The 26,274-nt window shown below is 40.1% G+C and overlaps 1 protein-coding gene across 1 annotated transcript in view; it reads right to left on the minus strand.

Moving 5' to 3' along the window:
• Positions 1 to 26,274, minus strand: part of LOC149286979 (poly [ADP-ribose] polymerase tankyrase-1-like) — a 120,706-nt gene that overhangs the window by 66,494 nt on the left and 27,938 nt on the right. The window lies entirely within an intron of this gene.

A 26,274-nucleotide genomic window follows, 5' to 3' on the forward strand; every position in this document is an offset into this window, starting at 1 on the left:
TTAAATTTTGCTTAGCAAACAGTGATGGTTGCCTTGATAAAGGGACTCTGTACATTATGAAGATAATCCATTAGAAATCAGCTGTTTATGGTTCCAATATTCATTTACAACATTAACAATGCCTGCATTGCATTTCTGATGCGTTTAATGTTATTTTAATGGAAATATAGCTGTTCTTTCAAGATGTACATCAATGAATTCACTTTTAACGGCTAACAGAAAAACAAGGCAATCACTATAATTTCTAACAAAATCATTGGAGCTTACCATACCACGTAAACACATACATACATATATATATATATTTAATAAAAATAAGTCCATTAGTATAAAGCCATATGGACCACACTTACACATAAAACTGGACACGTATTCTTAATAACGACACTAGTTTGTGTCTGGATAAGGTTCTTGAATGCTTATGTTTCATAGTAATTTTTATGTGGTAAGCTAAAAATAATTCTGTACACAAATCACATTTATACGTAATTAGCAAGTGACAGCATCATTATTTTTTTACTTTAATGTGGCAATGAGAATAAGGGAATTTTACTCATATGTCCTAAACTACATAAAAACTGGACCTTTGATTTGAAACCATGGACAACTGGCTTGAGAGGTCAAATGAACTCAAATTGCTAAGTCTTCATACAGAGTACTCAAACACAAAAGGCTGAGACACCCAGAAAAACTTTGTTAATGGGGTCTCTTTCCAGCTTCACTTACAACCAATAACTAGTTCATTATTGTATTAACTGTCAGTTAGATCAGTATCACCTGTGGAAGTGAGGCCCACATACAAATAATTATGAAAAATACACAATATACACCAACTTGGCAAAATGGGTGGTGTTGCCATGTTGCCTATTAAATTACTCTCCCCGTGTATGTAAAGAGGCTTAAAATGTCTCTCTACATTTTGCTTTGCATGATTTTGTCAATTAGGTATTGGCAGGACATATCAGGGAGACTACATGTTTAAGGCAACATCTACCAAACCATAATTGCACAACATCTTCTGTCCCTGCTGATGTCCCCTCTTTTGTAGCGCTACAAACAATTGCTCAGTATGAGTATACCAAACTCTAAAAAAAAATAATATGTGCCTAGAAACAACAGAAAAGGCTATAACACACTGGGTACAAAAATGAATTCTTCATCTTATAAATGCTTTAAGTGCTGATAAAGCCCCTGCCCTACTAGCCACATGGCCTGCAACCAACATGTCCCTCTGGCCATTTCAAACAAATAAAGCGATGCCACTGTCTTTTTATCAATTATAATTGCTCTATGTTATTATTAATTATCTTTTATTTATTAAGCAGCAACAAATTCTGCAGCGCTGTACAACTTAAATTGGGAAATTAACACAAACATAAATTATACATTAGCACAGACACATCTGTAGTTGAGAACACTGCCCACGAGCCGCCATCTTGATGATGGTACTTTTACACATTTAGTTCCTGGCAGGATTGGGGGGGATTTGGAGGATCCTGCTCACGAGCTTACAATTATACATCTGTACAATCAGTAACAGGAAAGGTTGTGAAAAGCGTGCTGACCCACACTGACCCACATCTTTCCATTTATATCCATTTCTAGCCCCCAAGATGAAGTACCCTCCCTCCTGCATGCATCAATTTGCCATAGGGGTAGGCTGGCATCATGAAGTCTCAGGGAAAATGCAGACCTGCGGGCCAGTAATTAGAACCCCATTTGCTGACAACACACTCAATGTACACCATCCAGTCCTGTTAGCTTGTTAATGCAGAGACTGATGACTATACGTGGGGCTGCAAGCGAAACACAAAATAACCAGATGAAGTGACCAGAAATGTTTCAGCTCAGCATCCTAGACTATCTAACCTCTGTTTACTTTATGCTATATGTACAAATAATGTTATGTCTAAGTGTAGTTATATAGAGTTCTGTTAAGGGATTGAGGTTTTCTGGCTGTGTTACATTGTTTCCTGCAGCAGTTACCACTCGGAATTCACAATCAGCGTTCGAACGTGTGCCAAAAGTCACAGGCGATAGGAAACGGTGGCGCATTTGAATGCTCACATCCAGACTAATATCTGCACTGTGCATATAATTATTAGTTAGACACAGACAAATGTGGCGTGTTTGCCAAGAATTTTGACCCAATGTGAAGAGCTGTAATTAAGTACTTTGATGAATTGAATCCTTAATGTTGTCCAAACGTATGAGAATCACAAATTAGTTATGTGTTAATTCACCATCAACTTTCACCACACAAAAGATAATTGCAGTACCAAGAGTACATGGTATGATGCTATTTGAGATTTAAATCTCAGGGGCAAAAAGAAAGCAGGGTCATAATGAGTTGTGCAAACATGGTTGAAGTATGTTATCCTAGAATAAGTGTGAACAGTAAAACAATATACCGTATTTGCTTGATTATAAGACGACCCTGATTATAAGACGACCCCCAAAATCTGAATATTAACTTAGGAAAAAAAGAAAAAGCCTGAAAAGTTTTACCAGTAAATGTTAATTCATGTAAACTATTTTTTTTAAATAAAAGCTATGATTGAGAAAAATATTTTTTTTGTTTTTATTTCCTTGTATTTTCCAACCTGTCCCCCAGTTACGCACATCTGCCCCCAGGCTTGCCACACCAATATGGCACTGTGGCCCATGATATGCCTTTTAACCCTCTATATGCCACTGTGCCCCATGGTATGCCTTTTGACCCCCTATGTGCCACTCTGCCTCCATAAATGCCTTATACCCCTATATCCCATTCTGGCATTTAGGGGGTTAAAATGCATATTATGGGGCAGAGTGGCATATAGGGAGGTATAAGGCATTCCAGGAGGCAGAGTGGCATTAAGGGAGTTAAAAAGCATTGTATAGAGCACTCTGCCTCCAGAAATGCCTTATACCCCTATATGCCATTCTGGCATACAGGGGGTTAAAAGGCATATTATGGGGCAGAGTGGCATATAGGGAGGTATAAGGCATTTCAGGAGGCAGAGTGCTCTATTAAATGCCTCCTTAACGCCACTCTGCCTCCTGAAATGCCTTATACCTCCCTATATGCCACTCTGCCCCATAATATGCCTTTTAACCCACTAAGTGCCAGAGTGGCATATAGGGGTATAAGGCATTCCAGAAATGCCCTATGCCCCCATTTAACACACGCACACGCGCACACACACACACACTTACCGTTGCTTCCAATTTCCTGCTGTATTGCTGAGGCAGCGGGTTGACGTCTCCTTCCGCTGCAGCCGGAAGAAGGTGGAGTTGGCAGCGGGGGTTTGTCTGCGTCCGTCGCAGATACCTTCCCTGGCTGTCAGAGATCAGAGTTCCCCACACCGGCCCGCTGCCCCGGCAATACAGCAGGAAGCACCGGTAAGTGTGTGTGGTGGTGGTGGTGGTGGTGGTGGGGGGGGGGGGGGGGGGACCTCTATTTGAGGTCTGATTAGAAGACGACCCCGATTAGAAGACGAGGGGTATTTTTCAGAGCATTTGCTCTGAAAAAAACCTCGTCTTATAATCGAGCAAATACGGTATACACCACTGTGCTTCTAAAACAAGTCACACTTACCACAAACAAACTACATCCTTCACATACAATTGTAACGCGATCAATGTCTCTGAAAGTAAAGGGAAGTTATACTAAAGATGAAGGTCAGTTCTTAGGTGAGTTTTAAACAATGCACAAGACTTCTAATGAGCATGGTGGAGATCAATGGCATGAGAACAAAGCAGATCTGTCATTTTCAAAAATCCTACATCAGTAGTAGTTCTGTGCGCAAAATAAACACATTTATTGGTATTTTAAGGTTAAAATAAGCAATATATGTCCATTACAGAGATGCTTTGTGTGTGTGCGCTATGAAAGCAGCCATCTTAGCTCTTTTGTTACTCTGTACCTCACAGATTTTGCAGGACAGCCTCAATTTTCAGGCACTGTGTGATATCCCACTGTGACATTTTTGCAAGCAGTGAAAATAATGGGCTAGTTGAGGAGATCCTCATCATCAGCTGAGAGCCGTGAGGTGTCTTCTCGGGCATGGTAGGCAGGAAGTACCGACTCGACCATGCCCCTTCCAATCCTGTAGCCATACACCTGTGTATGGGGGGGTAAGCTATTCATCCATACTAAATTATTTCATGCTAAAATGACAAATTAACAATTCTTATAATTTAAAGAGGCAGTAATGCATAAACTTCCCAGTACAATTAGCTGTTGGTTTTTTTTGTTTGTTTTTCTTTTAAACACATGGTGGCGTGTCCCTGTCCTGCAGCATCCATCCAACACTATATTCACACTGGCCCGTCAGGCAGTTCTGCAGTAAATTTTACTGTCAACAACTCATTTCAAAACACAATTGGCTTCACAGACACCTGAAAATAAAATAAATCTGGGTATTACAGCCTACAAGGGCTTTAGTGAGACACCCTCAGGTTATTCCTGCATTGGGGGGGGGGGGGGGGGGGAGTCACAGACTTTTTAATTTGTAAGCTTGCTTGCATTTTTTTTTTTTATTGTACGACACATTGAAAGCAGATATTAAGAAATAACCTTTAAAGCGGGTTTTTCAGAGGTTAGGTTTTTGTGTATAGAGGAGCCACATAAAAAAAGATTTTTAGGGACTAGAATGACCTCTATGGGTTATAATGTACTAAATCTGTAAGAAATCTACAGTTTCATTATTTTAAATATACATTGACATTAGATATAAGCAAAACAAACATCCAACAATCATTTTTGGGGAATATTCTTGACACATTCATAAACATATATATACATACACACGAATATACACACAAATATATATATATTTTTTTTTATTTTTAACGGCAGCCACTGCAATTTGAAAACCATTAAGTCTCAGTGAAATTATTACAGTCCAAATAGCCCACAGCAATTACATAAGCACAAAGCATTCAATCAAATTCATCTGCAGATAAACATTCTTAAAAATGTGTTTCTTTAGTTGGGAAAAAAAAGTTTTACATTCACATAGCACTTTGGACTTACAAAAAGGTTAAGAAAGCCACGCTAAAGCACAGGCTGTCTAGAATTCGAACGACTGGAAAATGTAGGCGTACATGAAGGAAAAAGCTGAAAAAAATAACGCTGGTTTTAAAGAACGTAATTATAAATTCTTGACATTGAGATGCAAGACTGCATTGTGCTGCTGCCCACAGATATCTGAAAAGACAACCCACTTAGTAGGAACATAGGAAACTTATGAAAGTGCTGACTACAAGGATGCACAAAATAAAGGTTACAGATCCTATAAGAGATGGCTATGTTATCAAAAAAGCTGAATATATCACATGTATTGTATTGTTAGAGGTCTCGTGTTGTAAAGTGCCGAGTGAACCGATGACACAATATACAACACACACATACATGCACACTATAAGCAATCAGCTATTAACTTAATATTTGTGAAAACAATAAGAATACCCATGCTTTAATGAGCAAAACATGTCTCTTAAACAAGCCATGGCTACAAGAAATGTTACACCATACAATATCAATCTGATATCTTTAAACCACGATACAAATGTTATACAAAATAAATGTTATATAAGTAATTACAATTATGTACCGTTAGCTTTAAAAGCATAACGGTAAATGCCATTCAAATAGCATATAGTGCTTCTGCAGCCCTGTCAGCTGTAGGAAATACTCCAAAATAATTCATCTCCTACAACACATCACCAGGTCTCTGGAGTATTTCCTGAGGAATCTCAGAGAAGACAGAATATGAGATATGTCAGTTCCGTGCAGAAACCGTCTCCACGCTCATTACAAGCATTGTGCCAGCCTGCCAAAAGGAAACGGCACGAGACAGACAGAAAGTATATGGCTATGCTCTAAAAAGTGGACATCACTCTTTTTCCAAACCCATATAACAGTGCTTACCAATTAAACATACATATATATATATATATATATATATATATATATATATATATATATATATATATATATATATACATACACACACACACACACATATACTATGTAGACCATGGGGTCTGCATGAATATTCTCTGTTGTGTTGTAAAGTCACTTAATGATGTTATGAGACAGGCTTTGTAAGGGTAGACTGAACGAATGACTGAGAAATAAGGAGAGCCCTTCAGAACCAGTGACATATTTACATTTGGTGCTATCCTAGAACCGAACAAAGGCAGCAAGCCCCCCCTCCAACCACCATCCTCCTAATGATGATGTTCCATGTGTTAAAGGTGCTAGGACATTTTTCCCAACTTTCCTAGAAATTATGTACTACTAGGGTATACATGTTAAATATATTCCTTTTTGAAAATTCTTAAAGCATTTGTATCTATATGTAAACAAATCAGCAGAACCTCTTGGCACAACACAACATTACAACAGTAGTAGGTGAGAAGGGCCGATTTGTTTGGACGTGATTGAATTTAGAATGGCAGCGACTAATGGGTTAAATAGCAGCTAAATCAAGCTGTAGCACATTAGGAGACCTATACATGCATATGTGTTCCCAAACACCCACTTTTATATGGTTATGGGAAAATGGCATGCTAAAATAATGGGCAAAGCCAACTAGAATAGAGGTCTCAGGAGAGAGGTTTTTGCTATATCACATGCCAGTACAACTCATCTGTTACAAATATGACCATTAGTTTTTCGGAAGCATTGCGTAAAGCAGCTGTGACTGTTCCATCGCTGGTAATTACATTATATAGTTGCTTTCAGGTGTATAATAGGGCTCTGCAGAGCCATGTGAAACTCTTGATAACTACCCCGTGGAGCCCATTCAAGAGTGGTCGTGTTAAAATATACCCACTTTTTCTGTTAGTCTTGTGGAATTGCATGTGGTAAACAAGCCTTGGAGGAAAAGTAACACTCGTTTTGGCAGTGCAGAGAAAAAAAACAGACAGGCAATGGTTTTCAGGAGTTAAGTATAGAAAGTATAGCAGCTAACAAGAAAAGAAGTTGAAATTACGTGGACGGGTATGAGTTTTTTTTGTTTGTTTTGGAACCGAGAAATCCGTAGTTTTTTAGATGGAGGAAATATAGCACATTTGGCAATTGTACTCAAACTGGACAACTAGCAGTAGTGGTACAAATTTACCAAATGGCATCAGTGCTCTCCATTTAAGACTTTAAGATTAGGGAAGATTAAAGGTTTTGAATGGTGTATTGTTGTAAAAAATAAAAAAAAACCCACAAGGTTATGTTCTGATATTTATGAATCTTTAGCAAATACAACAAATTTGGTTTGGATCTAGGAGCCAACCAAAAAAAAAAAAAAAAGTCAGTTTTCCCCCCAATCACGTTTTTTTTTTTACTTATTGAAAGTTTATCCATTACCTGATATAAGGGAGATACTTTAAAACAGTCATTAATGTCAATATTGGATGCGTGATTTACTACAAATTAATGACACATCAGGTATTCTTCCCTGAGCCAAACAGAAGGTTTGGGGGGCAGTATACAAAGGGTATAAAGTACAAAGTATACAAACATACTCTAGGAAACTAACCCCTCCAATGCCTGGTGCATATATATATATATATATATATATATATATATATATATATATATATATATCAGGCATTGGAGGGGTTAGTTTCCTAGAATATATAACAGGTCCTTTGTAAAACATGCTCAACACATTAAAGTGTTAATTTAAAAGAAAGGCGTTAGTTCTGATTAACTTCAATCTGACATCTCAGATATTGAAATATACAAAAGGAAGTAAAAAAAATGTAATTAGAAGCATTCTTATGAATTCTCCTAAGGAATAGGGACTATATAGGCTAGTACCGCAAACACGACTATCCTCACACTTGCTCCAAACGACCAGTCTTTTCTCAGTTAGGACAAAAAATAGCTTTCAATGTATGCCCTATGAGGAACTCAAAGGCCAATGATCTACACTGGACATATATGTAATACTGTAATCACAAAGATTCTGATTACACATGGAACTTGCAGATGGAAATGGTCATTCTTTGGTTTTATATAGGGTCATGTGTCCATGTGACACGTTCCTGGATTCAATGGCAAGTCCCTGGCCTAGCACTAAAGCAATATTCTAACTTTATGTTGTACTAATATAGTAATATAATATCGAGCTGCATTCATTCTGATGCGGATACCAACAGTAGCTGATCACTAATGCACCAACACAAGTCATGACAGCAACATTCAGCATTCACATAGAACAACATCACTTACATTACTATTCTGACACCCCTTTAACAGACTCTCCAAAAAGCTTTTGTATCAGATTGCTTCACCGTTCGCATTGGTATCATTTTGTATGCAGTTCACATTATGTAGCCATTAAAAGTTTATCAATAAACCTCCGAAGATAAAAGTTGTTAGCCTAGAGCCTACACTTCCTTTAATTGTGTGATCTCATACTGAGAAAACCACAGGTGCACGATTTATGGCAGAGCATATGGAAATGTCTGCCTTTTAATAGGTGCAAAAACATGAGCGGCGGACTAATTGAGTTCACATGAGCTCAATTAGCAAAGAGCTGCTTGTATATCAGGCATGCACCTCCAGTTTAATTGGTTCTTTAAAGCTGGTTAAAAAAGAACCAGGTTTGACCATAAACTCTGAACACTTTCATAATCCTAGACAGACTAAGTCCTAACAGAACGGTATACGCTCATAATGTACACCTCTGCTTCCATTTTCCACACTGGAGGTTTCTGCACTAAAGGCACCAATCCAATTTCAGCAGTGCTACAAACTCCTGAGGGACACCGTTCAACAATAGAGAACAGTTTTCCAGTGGTTGAAGAGGAAGACTCGACCTTCAGTCAGGTATCATACTCAGAAGAATAGCGATCTTATGCAGCGGAGATGAGCTACTACCCAGTCTTGCCCAAGCTGCACTTAACAAAAGGGGACTCAATAAAGGCACGGAAGTCCACTAATCATGGACTAAATCAGTATTACTCAACTACAGGCCTCAATGGCCACCAACAGGGCAGGAAATCTGTAGTCTTACACGGGTAATTTAATTAAAGTTAACTAAAAGAAAAGCCTATGTTCAAATTGAGATATCCAAAAATGATGGCCCGTTTCTGACCCTTAAGGGCTAGAGTGGTGCACCACTGGTGTAACCAAAGTAATCGCTACATAAGACACTATACGTCACTGCAAGTCAAATATACACATCCACAAAAAAAGTCTAACCTACAGTGCAGAGGCGTGAACAAAACCCACAGTAAAATATATAGAATCCTCAAAAGTACAAACAACTGTTTTTCAGCGGCTACATCCTGGATACTAGTCTTCAAGCTCGCTTCTCGACCTTTTGGGCTATGATCAAGTGAGAGAGGGAAAGCTTGGTCCTCTGGCCTTAAGGCTGGGGATGGCGTCAGAGAGCCCGAGGTGTTACAGCGTCCCCTGGCATGGATCCGCTGGGACACTCTGCACTGTGATCAGCGTGTGAGGGGGCACACTTTTTTTTATCACTTTGCCTGGGTTGATAAGCACGTTGTATTGACCTTGGATCCCCTCATGATGCACTTTTTTTTTTTTTTTTTTTTTTATACCCACTCTTAAATTGGCCCGGCCATCGGCGGACGGTGAAGGGTGAATTGTTTTTATCTTACCAGCCATTGGCTGGGGCCTGTGATACCTTCACTGGCACTTATTTTGGCAGCGACACATTTTTTTCGGATTCAGAGCACGATTGATTTCAGGTTACTGTAGTGAGTTAAGCACCATTGGGTCGCCTGATGCAGGATATGTATACAGAATGCAAGCATGCCATTTGGTTCCTCGCATGTAAATACAAAATAAGTAAATGTTACTGCTTGCAGCTTTTATTTCCACTAGAGGGAGACCATTTCTCAAAATGCTTTTATTCAGTCACAACAAAAAATAGGCACTTCCTAGTTTGTATTTTGTTTTTTTTTTTAAACAAGATATTTAAATTACTAAACATTTCTTATAAACAAGGAATTTAAAATGAAAGTGCATTCAACACAGGCAAATATTTTGAAGGGGGGGGAAGGTTAAACATCTATTACATGATTTGTTAAAGTTCAAGCTTTAATAACATTTATGCTAACTCCAATTTGTGAAGCAATCTGTAAAATTTATGATACACATGTGTTAAGAGACCAATACAAAAGACCAGATTGATGAGGAAGGCCTTAAGATATTGATTCCACCTCTTACTATTTTTATATTACCAAATGGTCTTTAGGACTAAGGCTGCAACTAACAATTATTTTCATAATCGATTAGTTTTGGTGAATCGGATAAAAATAATGTAATTAACTGGGTGTTAAAAACAAACAAACCCTTTTTATCTCTAACACAATGGCATTTCTCTAATCGCCTTTTATTTTACTAGGTACAAGAACCCAAACAATATTTCTCAAAAAAAGTTTTAGTAGTAAATATTAATTCATATGTACACTATTTTTTCATATTTAAGAAAAAATGATTGAGAAAAATGCATTTCTTGTTCTTATTTCCTTTTATTTGCCACTCTGCCCCCCAGATATGCCTTATACTCCCTATATGCTACTGTGCCTCCCTGATCTGCCACCCCTGATATGCCTTGTACCCTCTATATGCCACTCTGCCCCCAGATATGCCGTATACCTCCTATATGCCACTGTGCCACCCGATATGTTTTATAGTCCCTAATATGTCTTATAGTCCCTAATATGCCTTAAACCCCCTATATGCACTCCACCTCCTGATATGCCTTATACCTCTTATAGGTCTTATATCCCCCTATATGCCACTGTGCCCCTGATATGCCACCCCACCCCCAGATAAGCACTTCCTCCGGTGCTTCTATGTTGGAGCACTGGAAGGTCGTGTCATGCCGGCGCTCAGTCATAGAAGCCCCGGCGGAAGTAGAGGGCAGAAGCAGAGGTTGTCTGCGTGCATCGCATAGACTCCCACCAGCTGCAAGAGAGGAGGATCCAGGTCACCTGGAGCCCTGCGGAAAATCTGGACCTCAGTGTTATAATCTGACCTCTAAAGTCGGATTATAAAACGAGGGGTAGCAATGGGGGGGGGGTCATTTTCAGTTTCAGCCAACTGAAATGTGTTAGTCTGGATTTTTGGTTGTTATGCTGTCTCTCTGTTCAAATTACAGACTACTCACTTCTTTGTCAGTGGGCAAAATGAGCAGGGGATCAAATAATTTTTCCTTCACTGTATCTCATCGGAAGGAAGGATAATTGCATTGTTTGCAGGATGCGTGTGTGTGTTAATGGAAGCTTGCATTCTAAAGCAGAATGAAAGAGGTCACAAAACAACATTCTTATAAAAAGTCAAATGGTAGGTTTGACTAGGAATACCAAACTTTGTAAGATACCAATGTCATTTTGTCAACATTGTGTTTTTGGTTTTTTTTTTACAGTTATATCCACCTAAAAAAGGGGGTTTACAATGCTCAGTTATCAGAGCCCATGTGTCCCTTGATCAACTGGCTCTCTTCTCCCGTTTCTAACCTCAATCATGTGTAATACTTGTGCCCTACCTGCGTGGTTCTCAATAGGCGACATCCTTGGTGTTGTGCCTTTCCTACACTGTACCTCAACTACTGCTCTCCTTGGTAACACAAAATATTAAGGGTTCATCTTGCATGAAGGAGAAAATAGTTTTGTTTTTCCTAACCTTTATAGCAGGATCTGGGCTATCTGGAATCCTGGCCAGACTCAATCATAAAATCTGTTGGGCAGGAAGAACATCCAAGCAGAGCACCTTTAAATGCCAGAATGTCCTGTGCTGGGTGGCATAAAATCTTATAGGGGATCACACAGGGGAGGGAGCGCCTAGCATCTTCAGAGTTATAATTTGAGGAACATGGTTAAGTTCCATAACATAATCATAACATAAATGTGTCCTCCAGAAGAATATGTAACATGAATGCTGCTGCCAGACTTATCTCCCTCTCCTATCGCTTTACCGACGTCTCTCCCCTCTGTCAGTCTCTTTACTGGCTGCCTGTGCGCTTCACGGTTCAATTCAAAATCTTGACTCTTACTTCCAAAGCCCTTAATAGTGGTTCCCCTACCTACATCTCCTCACTGGTCTCTCCGCTCATCCAATGATCTCCTTCTATCCTCTCCTCTGATTTCTAGCTCTCATGCGAGCTTACAAGATTTCTCAAGGGCTGCCCCTATCCTCTGGAATGCCCTCCAACAGTCTATCCATCTCTCCCCCTTCCTTCAAAAAACCCCTCAAGACCCATTTCTATAAGGACGCTTACAACATTAACGCCCTGCCATATTCCTTTAGCTCACCTTTCCTAGTTCCTCTCCTGTAATACTTATAGTAGCGTGGCTGCTCCATCCCTAACAGCAGCACTTTTACCTGTTGTATAATACACCCTAACTCCCTCTAGATTGTTAGCTCGTTAGAGCAGGGCCTCCTCACCACATTGTTATGTTACATACTACTTGTTATGTCCTGTCTACCCCTTGTACAGCGCTACGAAATTTGATGGCCCTATATAAAACAAAACAATAAATAATAATAGCAAGAGAGGGTTAAACAGAGCCTGATAAGTAAGAATACATCCTCTAGCTATTGGGTAGATACGGGGGGGGGGGACCTGTATGCTTTATTAACATGGGGACGTGATCACTCCAGAGTACTCTTGGTGTACAAGGTACCATTAATACCAGAATAAGACATTAAATAATATCAGGCAGGAGTTTGCTGCCATGGTTTATGACGCAGCTCATTAGAAGTGTCGTAAAGTGCCTGGGCTACACACTTCCCTCCACAGACACCAAATGGGCATCTCCCAGGGACAAAGGAAGAAGATTCCTTTAAGAATGGAAATCTGAGATGAAGAATTAGAATTTCTTTATTTAACACCTTTGACAAGGGACTGAGACATCTATGATTCGCACAGATTATTTAGATTTAGTTTTATGTAAATTTTCTGTGTTTTATCCCTTATACCGTTTGTATTTTTTGTATGTTCTCTTTCACTGTTATTTTTGTAAGCCTTTCACGCCCATGTTCCTTCTTAATGTCACAGTGAGAGCCGGCAAGGCAGCTGTTAGAGGTTGCTGCTCCTGGTATTCAGTGTTTCGGGGCTCCTGTGACAATTGACTTTTGTTGTGTTTTAGTCACGTTTTTCTTTTAATTATTAGCTACAATAAAAATTAGGTTTTAACATTATGTGGTTTACATAGAGACTTCTCCAATTGTCGCAATTTCTGTCCCTAAGAAAGGGGTTACCCTTATGTAGAGAGTCTCCTTTTTCAAAAGGACTTGTTCCATTTTTTTGTTTTAGGTCTTCTTTTACCATTAATCTCATATTTAGCACCATGGTCAGTTCTGTCTTTGTGCTCTAATGTTGAGCTCCTTAACTTCCAGGATAGTTGGTGTTATCACATAACTGGTTTTCTAGTTTGGACGTTATTATAAGTTTTTTGCTAAACTGAGTTTTTATATAATTTTGAGCGGTTCAAAGGGTTACCGAAACCTCCTTAGACATTTTTAAAACCTTAAAAATAAAATAACTTGATGGTAGCCAAGAGTTAGGTTTGTGGGTTGAAAGGCTCTGTGTTTAGGTGTACTTGCTTTGCTCCCTGCAGGGATAGTGACCCAACCCAGCATCCTGGTTTTTCCATTAACCCTTTCACATCCCTGTAACCATCTGCTGAGAGCTGGCAGGCAGTAGTCCTGAGCATTTGTAACATCCCCAAATAGCCCACTAACATAATGGAGGACTTTGCAGAATTGTCTCAGCTTACTTAGTCCACTTCTGTTTGGCATTGCACATCTTTAAAAGGCCGAGCGCCAGAATATGACGTACCAGAGAATTCCACAGTAAGGACAGCAGTGCACAGGGGCGACTCTTGGCGCTGCCCTGGCTTAGGCCTAGGGCAGAGCTGAAGGTAAATACAGCCCTGCTCATAATACACGTTTTGTCTACTACTCATTTGTTATATTTTACTGCATATTTACTTTTATAGCTATCTTGCTATCTTTCTTCCGTTTGTCCGACGATGTCAGCAGACGCTTTACATATTGATCTGTCTCCTTTCAGAAGGCTAATATGGTTTTTCCAGCAACACTAGAAAGTCTAGTGTAAACCAACAATTTATCACGCTAGAAACCCATGTCAACAAGTGAGAAATACGACTCCTGGAATTGATCTGTAGATCCTGATGATCTTAGCCTGACATTGCCTTGCTACAAGCAGCAGAAATTCCATCTACAAACATCACAAAAACCAGCTAACGGAGGTCATCAGAATCATTTGTTTTTTAAATGTATAAACGTAAATGCTTATTTTAACCCCTTAAGGACCAGGCTCATTTTTCGTTTTGTACCCTGTGGGACCGAGGCTGTTTTAATACTTTTGTGGTGCTTGTGTTCAGCTGTAATTTTCTCCTCACCCATTTAGTGTACCCACATAAGTTATATATTGTTTTTTTCAGGACAAGATGGGCTTTCTTCGGATACCATTATTTTGATCGTATCATCTTATTTACTATAAAAAAATAAAAAAAACATGGTGGAAAAATTGAAAAAAAAATTTTTAGGACTTTTATTTGAAAAATCTTTTACTCACCTAAAAAAGCAAGTAAAAAAAACTAGCTAAATAGATTCTACTACTTGTCCTGAGTTTAGAAATACCCAATGTTTTTATGTTTTTTTGCAATAAGTACAAGCAGCGGCTCGAATATAGGCCACACCCTTAAAGTTTGGTGCTATTTTAAAGGAAAAAAAATTTTTTGAAGAAAAAAATTCACAGTGGAATGGTAAAACAGTATTTTGTCTAATGAATGAACAGGAATACATGTATTTTAAAATTTTTGGTATTTATCAGTTTGTCAGCATATGTTATATACAGACAGAAAACCAATAGCCATTTTAAAGTCACCCCCTTAATTCATATAGCACCTTACTTATAGATATGCCCCTCTGCCCCTGATATGCTTTATGCCCCCAGATATGCCAACCTACCCCCTAGAAATGGCCAACTGACCCCTTGATATGCTTTATGCCGCCTAGAATTGCCACTCTGCTTCCTATAAGTGCAACCCCCCACCCCGACTTACCAATGCACCCCCAGACTCCCTGGTGTCCAGTGGGGCCGGCCCGTGGACATCTGCGCGTTGGCAACCTCCGCTGCCGGCACTTCTACAGTTGAGCACTGGAAGGTTATGTCACACCAGTGCTCCACCATAGGCGGAAGTTCCGCAGATGTCATCGCACAGACGTCCACGGCTGCCGGAGAGAAGGATCCAGGTCCCCTGCAGCGCTGCGGGGGGATCTGGATCCTAACCCTGCTGCTTACCCACAGCAAGGATAAACGAAAAAGAAAAACAAGAAAACTCCCGCCCGGCACCGCTACTGTGACAGTAACCGAATTATACAAATATAAATTTCCCTTGCTCCACAGATTTTAAAATCTGCCAGTATCATTAATATATACAAAAAAGAAAAATTCTGCTTCAAAGGCACGGTTCATTTTTTTTTCTGTCCAATAGCATCAGAAAAACAAAGTTTCTTCATTTACCCATGAGCTTGTAATTCTGCAGCCTGGTAAATCGTCAATTATTGCACTTCCATACATGGATGATTGCATTTTGTATACAAACATTAAGCAAGCAGACCGCTTAACATTTATGGACAGTCATGGATAAAAAAAAAAGGTTATGCAAATCATACCTTGGTTGATATATATATATTATACACACACACACACCATATTTGCTCGATTATAAGACGAGGTTTTTTCTGAAAAATACCCCTCGTCTTATAATCGGGGTCGTCTTATAATCAGACCTCAAATAGGTCTGACTATGAGACTAAGATCCAGATCCCCTGCAGTGATGCAGGGGACCTGGATCCTCCTGTGTTATGCCCCCCCCAACTTACCGGTGCTTCTGAGTTCCTGGTGCCCGGACTAAGCACCGGGGACTAAGAAGGACCGGTAAGTTTGGAGGAGGGAGGGGGAGGGAGTGTTAAATGGGGGGCATAAGGCATTTCTAGAGGCAGAGTGCTCTGTGAAATGCCTTTTAACCCCCTTAATGCCACTCTGCCGCCAGAAATGCCTTTTAACCCTCTATATGCCACGCTGCCTCCTGAAATGCCCTATACCTCCCTATATGCCACTCTGCCCCATAATATGCCTTTTAACCCCCTAAATGCCAGAATGGCATATAGGGGTATAAGGCATTTCTGGAGGCAGAGTGGCACATAGGGGGTCAAAAGGCATATCATGGGGCACAGTGGCATTTAGAGGGTTAAAAGGCATATCATGGGGCACAGTGGCATTTAGAGGGTTAAAAGGCATATCATGGGGCACAGTGGCATATATGGGGTATAAGGCATTTCTGGGGCAGAGTGGCAAGCCTGGGGGCAGATGTGCATAACTGGGGGGGCAGGTTGAAGAAAAAAAAAAGGAAATAAAAACAAAATATTTTTCTCAATCGTAGCTTTTATTAACCCCTTCAATCCCAGGGGTTTTTGGTACCTCAAAGCCCAGAGCAATTTTGCCATTTTTGGTTTAGCGATGATTCTCTTTTCCTGTGAATAGTGTACCCATATAAACTATATATTGTTTTTTCAACCATAGTTGGATGATCAGCTGAAAATTTAGAATGAGAAATTTAGTAAAAACTAGCGAAGATTAGAAAAATAAACAAATTTTTTTTTACCCTCTGAATCCTCACAAAATTTGGTAAAGTGATGGAAAATCCCCTCCAAGTTTATTAATTCAGGTGTCCTGATTTCAGAAATAGCTAATTTATATAGATTTTCCAGACTTTCCCAGCACCAAGGAGCATACTATAAGGCAGACCTGGGCAAAGCACGGCCCGCGGGCCACATCCGGCCCGCTGAATAGCTCGGACCGGCCCGCAAAGAGTGTCCTGGTGACTCACCAATGAGTCCGGTGTCCCCCCCCGCCCCGGTCACTTACCTTAAACTCCTGTGTTGGAAGCGTGAGGCGTTTGTCTCGGGTGCCGGCGCTTTACGCTGGGCGCCGGCATATGACGTCAGACGCCGGCGATCAGCAGTGAAGCGCCGGCACCCGAGACAAACGCCTCACGCTTCCAACACAGGAGTTTAAGGTAAGTGACCGGGGCGGGGGGGGAGATCCTGAGAAGGGGGGGTTAGGGAGTTAGAGGGGAGATACTGAGAAGGGGGGGGTTAGGGAGTTAGAGGGGAGATACTGAGAAGGGGGGTTAGGGAGGGAGGTCTTACTGTGTGTGTGTGTCTTACTGTGTTTGTGTGTGTGTGTCTTACTGTGTGTGTGTGTGTATCTTACTGTGTGTGTGTGTGTATCTTACTGTGTCTGTGTGTGTCTCACTGTGTCTGTGTGTGTCTCACTGTGTCTGTGTGTGTCTCACTGTGTCTGTGTGTGTCTCACTGTGTCTGTGTGTGTCTCACTGTGTCTGTGTGTGTCTCACTGTGTCTGTGTGTGTCTCACTGTGTCTGTGTGTGTCTTACTGTGTCTGTGTGTGTCTTACTGTGTCTGTGTGTGTCTCACTGTGTCTGTGTGTGTCTCACTGTGTCTGTGTGTGTCTCACTGTGTCTGTGTGTGTCTCACTGTGTCTGTGTGTGTCTCACTGTGTCTGTGTGTGTCTCACTGTGTCTGTGTGTGTCTCACTGTGTCTGTGTGTGTCTTACTGTGTCTGTGTGTGTCTTACTGTGTCTGTGTGTGTCTCACTGTGTCTGTGTGTGTCTCACTGTGTCTGTGTGTGTCTCACTGTGTCTGTGTGTGTCTTACTGTGTCTGTGTGTGTCTTACTGCGTGTGTCTTACTGTGTTCATAGCTTATTCAGTTATTGTAATAAATATTTTAGCCCATTTTTTAGCTCAAAATATTTTTTCCTTTTTTTTCTCCTCTAAAATCTAGGTGCGTCTTATCAGCAGGTGCGTCTTATAGAGCGAAAAATACGGTATGCACTCCGAAGCCTTGTTCATTTTGTTCACTTCTGTGCTGTGCTAATAGTTATTCAGGCCTTACTTATTCAAGCACCTCTACCAATGACGTAGGCTTGAATAACTTTATTAAACAGCACATAAGTTAACAAAATGGACAAGGCTTCGGAGTTTGTAGTTTGTAGAGGTCTGGCCCTCTAAAACCATTCCAATTTCTCATGTGGCCCCATGGGAAAATTAATTGCCCACCCCTGCTATAAGGTGTACAATTTTGTATAATTTTTATGCCTATGGCTTAACGGGTTTGGGGGTTGTGAACGGGGGCAGAAGGGTTATACTGGCTAGATGTTATGCTAGGGCAATGGGAAGTAAGGTTTTTTTAATAATTATTTTATTATCTTTTTTTATATTTTTTTTTAAAAAAAAAATTATATATTATTTTTACAAAGAAATGGTTAGAGGTCTTCCTAGGGACCTCCTGAACATGCCAGTGATGTCACAATGACATCATAGCTCACATTATAATTTTTTTTTTGTATTTATATTATTTTAAATGATTTATTTAATATTATTTTTTAAATTAACTTTTTTTTTCTTTTCTGCTTTTCTATTTCAGGACGGGAGGGGGAGTGAGATGGTTTCTCACGCCCCTCCCCGCAATCCCCCTGCACCGATCACACTGTGATCTCTATGCAGGTCCTCACAGACCTGCATAGAGATCGCAGCGTCTCTGTGCCTCATCGGAGGGCAGGTTTTCCCTGCAGGGGATATCCTGTCCTCCGATGACCTTCCAGGTTACGTCAGCAGTGACGCAACCCGGAAGGGAATGGCCGATCGCGCGTTTGCAACTGCGCGATCGGGCACTTTCAACTGTAACAGCTTACTGGCTTTCATGCCGAAAGCTGTTACGGGAGATCGGGCAGCAGAAAGCCGGCGATGCCGCTTCTGCTGCCAGGGGGGAGTCCAGGCGGCAGGGATGTGTTTAACAATTGTTCAGACAGTTTACATGAATTAACATTTACTGGTAAAACTTTTTTCCTATAGGGTCGGGTTATATTCAGGCTTTTTCTTTTTTCATAAATTATTATTCAGATTTTGGGGGGTCGTCTTATAATCGAGCAAATACGGTTTTATATATATATATATATATATATATATATATATATATAAATAAAAGCAATTTGAAGAACATTCAAGCCTCAAAAGGTACTTCTCCCTCACCTTATTTACAGTCACTAGTGAACTTAAACAGTAACAGGAAAACAAAACAGGTTATTCCTTAGTCACTCAGGAACCCCACTATCCCAAATTAGCTGGTGTGAGCAGAACCTGACAAGTGATCTTAATGGAAGGGGATATTTGCAGCAAAATGAGAACGCCCAACATGTTTAAAGTCTGGAAATGCTTAATCACAGAAGATGATACATTGCCCCCTTGGTGCAAAATGCATTGGGGGTTTTCTTGCCCTATCCCCTGTATAGTGTACGGTCTCGCACATTACATGACCGATTACTAAGGTTATTAGATCATCATACGTCTGCCTTTTTCGATGAGTCAAGGACTCACAGCAGCACAGACCCCAACACACACACACATATATATACACGTACAGTGCCCTCCCTTGTAAATATAAGCAAAGAAGGCTGTGAAAAATTGTCTAACTTTTTGATTTTTTCTTCCCCCATGAATATCAAACAACGGCAAACACAACCCAGGTTTATCCACAAAAAAAAAATAAAAAAAAAAAATCTTTCAAATATGTTTGCCTGACTATTGGCACCCCTATGAATTCATATGAGAAAAATACATTTGAAATGTTTAATATTCATGAGAGCAGAATACTTTTGTGGATTGTTTAACCCCTTAATGACAATTGCCGGGTTCTGGCAAGGCACGGAAAAACAAGTCGATTATGACAAATGACGTGCCAGAACCGGCACGCCTTTAAACGGGTGCAGAAAGCGATCTACGTTCACTTTCTGCACCCAAACGGCGTTGCTGTAATGCCTCGACCGGAGAGCGGTCACAGCCGCAGCTGCCGGTGATCTTCGCCATCTGGAAGATGGCGGCAGCCCGGGAAAAAAAACAATAAAGGTGAAAAAGTTCGCTAGACGGTCTCCTGACCCTCTAGAGAACTCTGGCTCCACTTGCATGTTGAATACAGGTACTGCATTCAACCATGCAAGTCAATGGAGCCCTGCTTTCTAATCACAGTGTGATTAGTAAAAATAAATTAAAAAATAAAATAAAATTAATAATAATTAGAAAAAAATAGTAAAAAACCCAGTAAAATGTAAAAATAATTTCCCACTGATGTCACTATCAGGGGAACCTTCAAGTTGAAAATTTTTTTTAACTTTTTTTTAAAAAAAAGGCAAAAAAATAAAATATATATACCGTATTGGCTCGGATATAGGCCGCCCCAGTATATAGGCCGCACCCTAAAAGTTTGGTGCTTTTTTTTTAAGTTTTTTTCTTTAAAAAAAGCACCAAAAAAACATGCTGCCACTCTGTCTCTCCCCCCCCCCCGAGATATGCTGCCACTGTCCTCCCCCCCCCCCCGAGATATGCTGCCACTGTCCTCCTCCTCCTCCCCCCCGGGATATGCTGCTACTGTCCTCCTCCTCCTCCTCCTCCCCCCCCGAGATATGCTGCCACTGTCCTCCCCCCCGAGATATGCTGCCACTCTGCCCCCCCCGACTTACCAGAGGAGACTCCCGGGTGTCTTGCGGGGCTGGCGGGGGACATCTACGCAATACGCGTACACAACTTCCGGTGCCGGCACATCAGCTGATGTGCCGGCACCGGAAGTTGTGTAAACGTATTGCGTAGATGTCCCCCGCCGGCCCCGCAAGACACCCGGGAGTCTCCTCTGGTAAGTCTTGGGGGCAGAGGTAAAGCTTAGACAACCTCCCGTGCCGGCACCCCCCCCCCCTGGAAAGTGCTGGCAGGGGAGGCTGTCTGAGCGTATCAGGGAGTCCCCTGCACCGCTGCGGGGGATCTGTATCCTAACCCTGCCCGGCGCCCGGGACTGCATGTCCTGGGCATCGGGCACTAGACCCCGAATATAGGCTGCACCCCCACTTTAAAGACTTAAAGTGGGGGGAAAAAGTGCGGCCTATATTCGAGCCAATACGGTATATAAAAAATATATTTTTGTGAGCAAGTCCTAAAATTAGCACATTAGCTTAAAACAATTCTCGCATGGAAAGAGTTAAAATACTGGCATATTAAATGCCCATGGGGTGTCTACTTTAAAAAAATGTATGATTCGATGGGGTAAATTGAATTGGCCGGGTTCAACAATGTCCCAAATAACACGGGGGGAAGGATGGCCACACATCTAATTTCCAATTAGAAAAATGCACACGTACCAAATGTGGCCTTTTAGTTCCCCCAAAAAATGACAAACCCATGCATGTGGGGTATCACTGCACTCAGGAGATGTTGCTGAACACATATTGGGGTGTCATGTGACAGCGGCATAAACCAGGAGCTGTAAATTCATACATAAAGTAGGTGTGTGAGGGAAAAATACACACAAAAAAATACTACTGCAAACTTTGAAAAAATTCTGGTGGTAAAATGTGTGCATGCAAAGAGTTAAAATACCAGCATTTAAAATACCCTGGGGTGTCTAGTTTTCAAAAATATATGGCTTTATTGGCCACACTGAAATGGCCCGGCTCAAAGATGTACCAAATAGGGCATGGGCAGTGGATCCCCAAATGCCAAAGTTCAACATTGAAAAATGCGCATGTCCCAAATGTGGCCCTTTTGCCCCCAAACAGCCAGGCAAAATCATTCATGTGAGGTATCGCTGTACTCAGATGTTGCTGAACACATATTGGGGTGTTTTGTGATAGTGACATATACCAGAACCTGTTTATTCATACCTAAAGTAAAATGTAAGGCGCTCAACGTCGTTTGTTCTTTTAGAGACATTCTATTCAGGCGCAGAACAATAAAATGACAATGTATATCTGTGGTTATGTTAGCAACAAGAAAATCAACAAAAATTACTATAGTTCGATTTCTCAAAATGAGTAACAGCCATTTTACTCATAAGCAATTTCTGAACTGACATAAAAAAACCCCAAGATAATTATGGGCATTAAAAAATAAATAAAAATCATCTGTATTGATCATAGTAATTGTATACTGGCTGACATGTGCGCAGTTTCCACCCAGCTGTTTCTCTATGTCAATTTATACATCAACACAAGGTGCACCTCCAACACGATTTACTCAGTTCAAACAGGAACTTTTTGGTTTGATTGCATCTGCCATCGATGGAAAGTAGGTAGAAATCAAAGAATATATGTATTTATCAATGTATACAGTAGCATCCAATGACAGGGAACTGTTGCTCCAAGATAAAGGGGATAGAATTCCTTTTTATTAGCTTTTAGTGCTTGCCGTGCTACATTCTAATAATGTGCATACAGATATCTTATTTTAGATATAAAATACCCCTAACAATGCAGGTCTTTAATACTAAGCGTGATCGTGTGGTCGGCACAAGTCTAACGTGGCTGCCTGCTACCTATTAACCCAAGCAGACAATCATTGTATGCAATGAAGGTGAATGCCAATCTTTTGGGGAGATTTGCAGACTACCCTTTGTTAATTGCCTACATGTCAACGATGCAGCTTTTCAAGCCAAACCCATCAATCGCATGGGCGCTTGGGAGCTGAAATCAATTGCTCTCCTGACAGTAATTGAAAGCAAGCTACTTAAAATCAGGTTACGCTGAGAGCCAGAAGAAGGTGTATGTCATGCAATAAGGTAAACAAACACCTGTTTCTCAGGGTTTCTTTTCCTGTTTTTTTGTTTTTTTTTAGATGCACATAGAAGGACTGGGGAATATGGCTTTCACAAAGACACCGTCTGCAGTGATATATGTAATTTAAAAGCCTATTTTCATTGTTCCTTACTGACCCCCAAAAATTGATGTACATATGGCTATCCCGAATCTAAGCTCAGACCAAGGAGTCTTTACATCAGGTAAAACAGGCAGACTAGATGGGCTAAATGGTTCTAGATGGAAAACTTACATGGGTGTCGCTTAATACCTGGTTTTCCCATTGTGATTAAGTTGCAGCAGATCAGATACATCAGATACTAAGGATCACCTGCTGCTTTGGATTTTCTCGTCCATGAAGAGTCGCACATGGTGTTGCCTTTATTCAGATCATTTATAGTTTGTTTTCATCTTTGTGGAGTAAAATGGACAATGTTCAGGAACAATTATTTGTTAAAGAAGTATCAACTTTAGAGCTTTGCTTCCCTTTAGGCCGGCGGCATGGGGTTAATTGCTTGCACTAATTATAGACACTCCCTTTCAGTAATGAATCCCTAACAATTCAGCACAAGATTTATTCCATCTTCAGCTTGCAGTACAGTCTGATTTAGCTTCAAGCTGGGAGCTTTAGCAAGTGTTCACAATTTGTCTTTAATAGCATATTTCTTGTTACTGTAAACACTATATCAAAGCTGTTGTTTTCTGCTTTCAATATGCCTTAGGTGCAAATTGCAGAAGAGAATGTAACGATTTAACAAATTGTTGCCCAATAAAAACCCCAAAACATTTGGCAAAACAATTGTTTGACAAGCTTCAGATATAATTTCAAAAGTTTGATTATTTCCTTAGGGGTAATTTTTCTTGTAACATTATTTCAAGTGTTTTCTTTTCACTTTTGTTTTAACAACCTACATAGTTTTTGAACAAAACCTAACAAAAATGGTTTACATGACGGTAATTTTGAGAATTCTGTGCAACACTGGTTTCATTGTAGGTCCCTCTACGTACTCCCTGATTTGGGATGCATAAATCAATATGTTTTGTTACTTTTCTAAACCTGCGCCTAAACATACCAGATGATCTATAAAAAAATAACATACAGATAAACTGAGGACTTGGGCTAAATTCGCCAAGCACTGGCTGTCAACCAGTGATGTATATTCGTTGTTGGTTCGCAGCAGATAAGGTAGACACTAGCAGCAAAATTTTAGAAGAACTGGCTCCTGGGACTTGTGTGATGGGCTCTATGCACAATACAGGATTAACCAACCATAAAATACTAAATCTTTCTTATGCAACTAAAGTATGTTTGCTAACATCCCTCTGCTTCCAAATGAGAAACACTCCACATGAATTTGGCTGCCGCTGTGATAACTGACAAAGAATTGATTTATATTCAAATGCCTGCTGGTAAATAATAATTGCTGCTGATATGTTTAAAAATTTGATTTTCACAAAATCAGCACATTACCAATAATTTATATGATACATGTTTTCAAAACTCTGTATATCCTATGACGGCATGCACTGCCTGCTTCATCTGATGGAAAGTTAGACCACTTACCAGTTCCTGCACCAATTTGCATTATAGACACCATTTTGGAGAGTAGACTGTTCATTTGAGAGAGAATGCTGGACACATCCCAGAACTCTAATAGCAAGCACATACTTGTTGGACTCTTCTAAATCAAACTTACAGCACTAACATTTCCATATCCTAAAATCAAGTGAATACCATCACACTTGGTTACTATATTCTGTGACAGCATACGCAACAATTAAACTTAGTTTTCTTTGGGGTGACAAAGTTTCACCTATGGACACATGAACATTCCATCCCTAGGCAAGTATGTCTAATTACAAGTTCTAAAAATGTTTATAAACAAAGTCCCAAAAACTGCAATGCGGTGGCACATGTTAACCACTGCAATGCTTTACCACTCTTTACTATAATGTTAACATCATTGGTCGTTTGATATGGAAACCAAATGGGGTATATGATTTGTAATTATAAACCCCCCCAGCATTAAGAGGTCTGCTATTTATATTATAAAAAAAAGAAGGCTATCAAGCTTCGGCAAAGGATACTTTATATACCTTTTGTACCAAAACATTAAAGCAGTGTTCTCCAACACCTAGTTTGTCGCTCACACTATTTTCCCACTACCTCATCACAAACCTTAGCTACAAAAAGCCCAAGCACACTCATCGAGGTTACAAAAACCTCAGGACAAAGTCTGCATATGCGTATCTTTGGTTTTGGTAGGCACCATCACATGAAAAAAAACAAAAAACAAAGCTGGTTAGAGAATGTGTACGTTACACATGACTTATGGAGGTCACTGCGGGACGGTTGGAGAAGAAGCAATGTTGATATGCTACAGAGCCTTAATCTAGTCCAAAAATAAATGGATAAAGTGAAGACTAACGATTCAATCCATAGTGAAAAGGAAAAAAAACCTAGAAACCGGCTAATCTATTGTAAAGGCAGTGATGGCAGAGGATGCAGATGCTGAACAGACTACCATGCCATCAGTGAGACTGTAACAAACCCCCCCTGCATATTATAAAAGAAAGGAAAACTTAGTATAAGTATCCACACAGAGAGCTACAACTACTAAAATCTACACATTCTAAACCTAGGTATCTATACAGTCTAGATCTAGAATGGCAAATCCAATTAATGTTATGACAAGGAATACAAATAAAGCTTATAAAAATATTAAATGGCAAAATAATGATCATAGGTCTTTTGCGATTATGTGAGCTGGCATATGTACCGATTAGAGGCATGGAAACCATTGTTCAATCACACAGAATAATCTAGTGCATTTGTGCCCCTACCATTTTAAGTCCCAATGAAAACAACATAACTGTGGCTGTAAATATTTCCTGCAGTAGAGGAAAGATGCCTCTAAAGGCTTTTGCTCTCGTAGAACACATTCATGAATTTTTCATCATAAATACAAACCACACAAAACACCTCTATTAAAACATAAAAATGCAATCTCTAATATGAATTAATTTGAAATTATTTAGTAAAGAATGCAAATAAAAATGGCAAAGAAGTTGGAGCATATTACTATAATGACACAGGGTATAACTGCACTATCATCTTACTCCAGGGATAGAAAGACTCCAGATGTTCAAGTCCCATAAAGCCTAGTTGTGGCTTTCTGATGTCTGCTACATATAGACACTGTTGTAGGTCATGGCTTCCTAATCAAGCCACGTGTGCTACTAGACAGACCGCTTCCCCCTGGAGTCATGCAGCATATCTTGAGTGATGCGCTATGCTTACTTTCTAATAATATTCTAAAAATATACATAAACAAGTAGTGGTACAATACATGCTCTAATGTACCTTGTTAAAACATTATTGTATTCCAGTGGCACAGAATGAAAAGAAACACGTTGCTTGTTCTAATACATAGGAATCAATAGAAGGCAAACAAAAATCAGATATAGCGATTAACAGAACACATGGTATGGTCCCATTTTTTTTGCCAGGTTTAAATGACAATGTTTGAAGATCACTGTCATAACTGCCTCTTATGGCATCAGATATTCTGAA

This window comes from Sceloporus occidentalis, unplaced genomic scaffold, assembly GCF_023333645.1.
Source record: "Sceloporus occidentalis isolate IW3139 unplaced genomic scaffold, rSceOcc1.0.p SCAF_65, whole genome shotgun sequence".
Taxonomy (NCBI): Eukaryota; Metazoa; Chordata; class Lepidosauria; order Squamata; family Phrynosomatidae; genus Sceloporus; species Sceloporus occidentalis.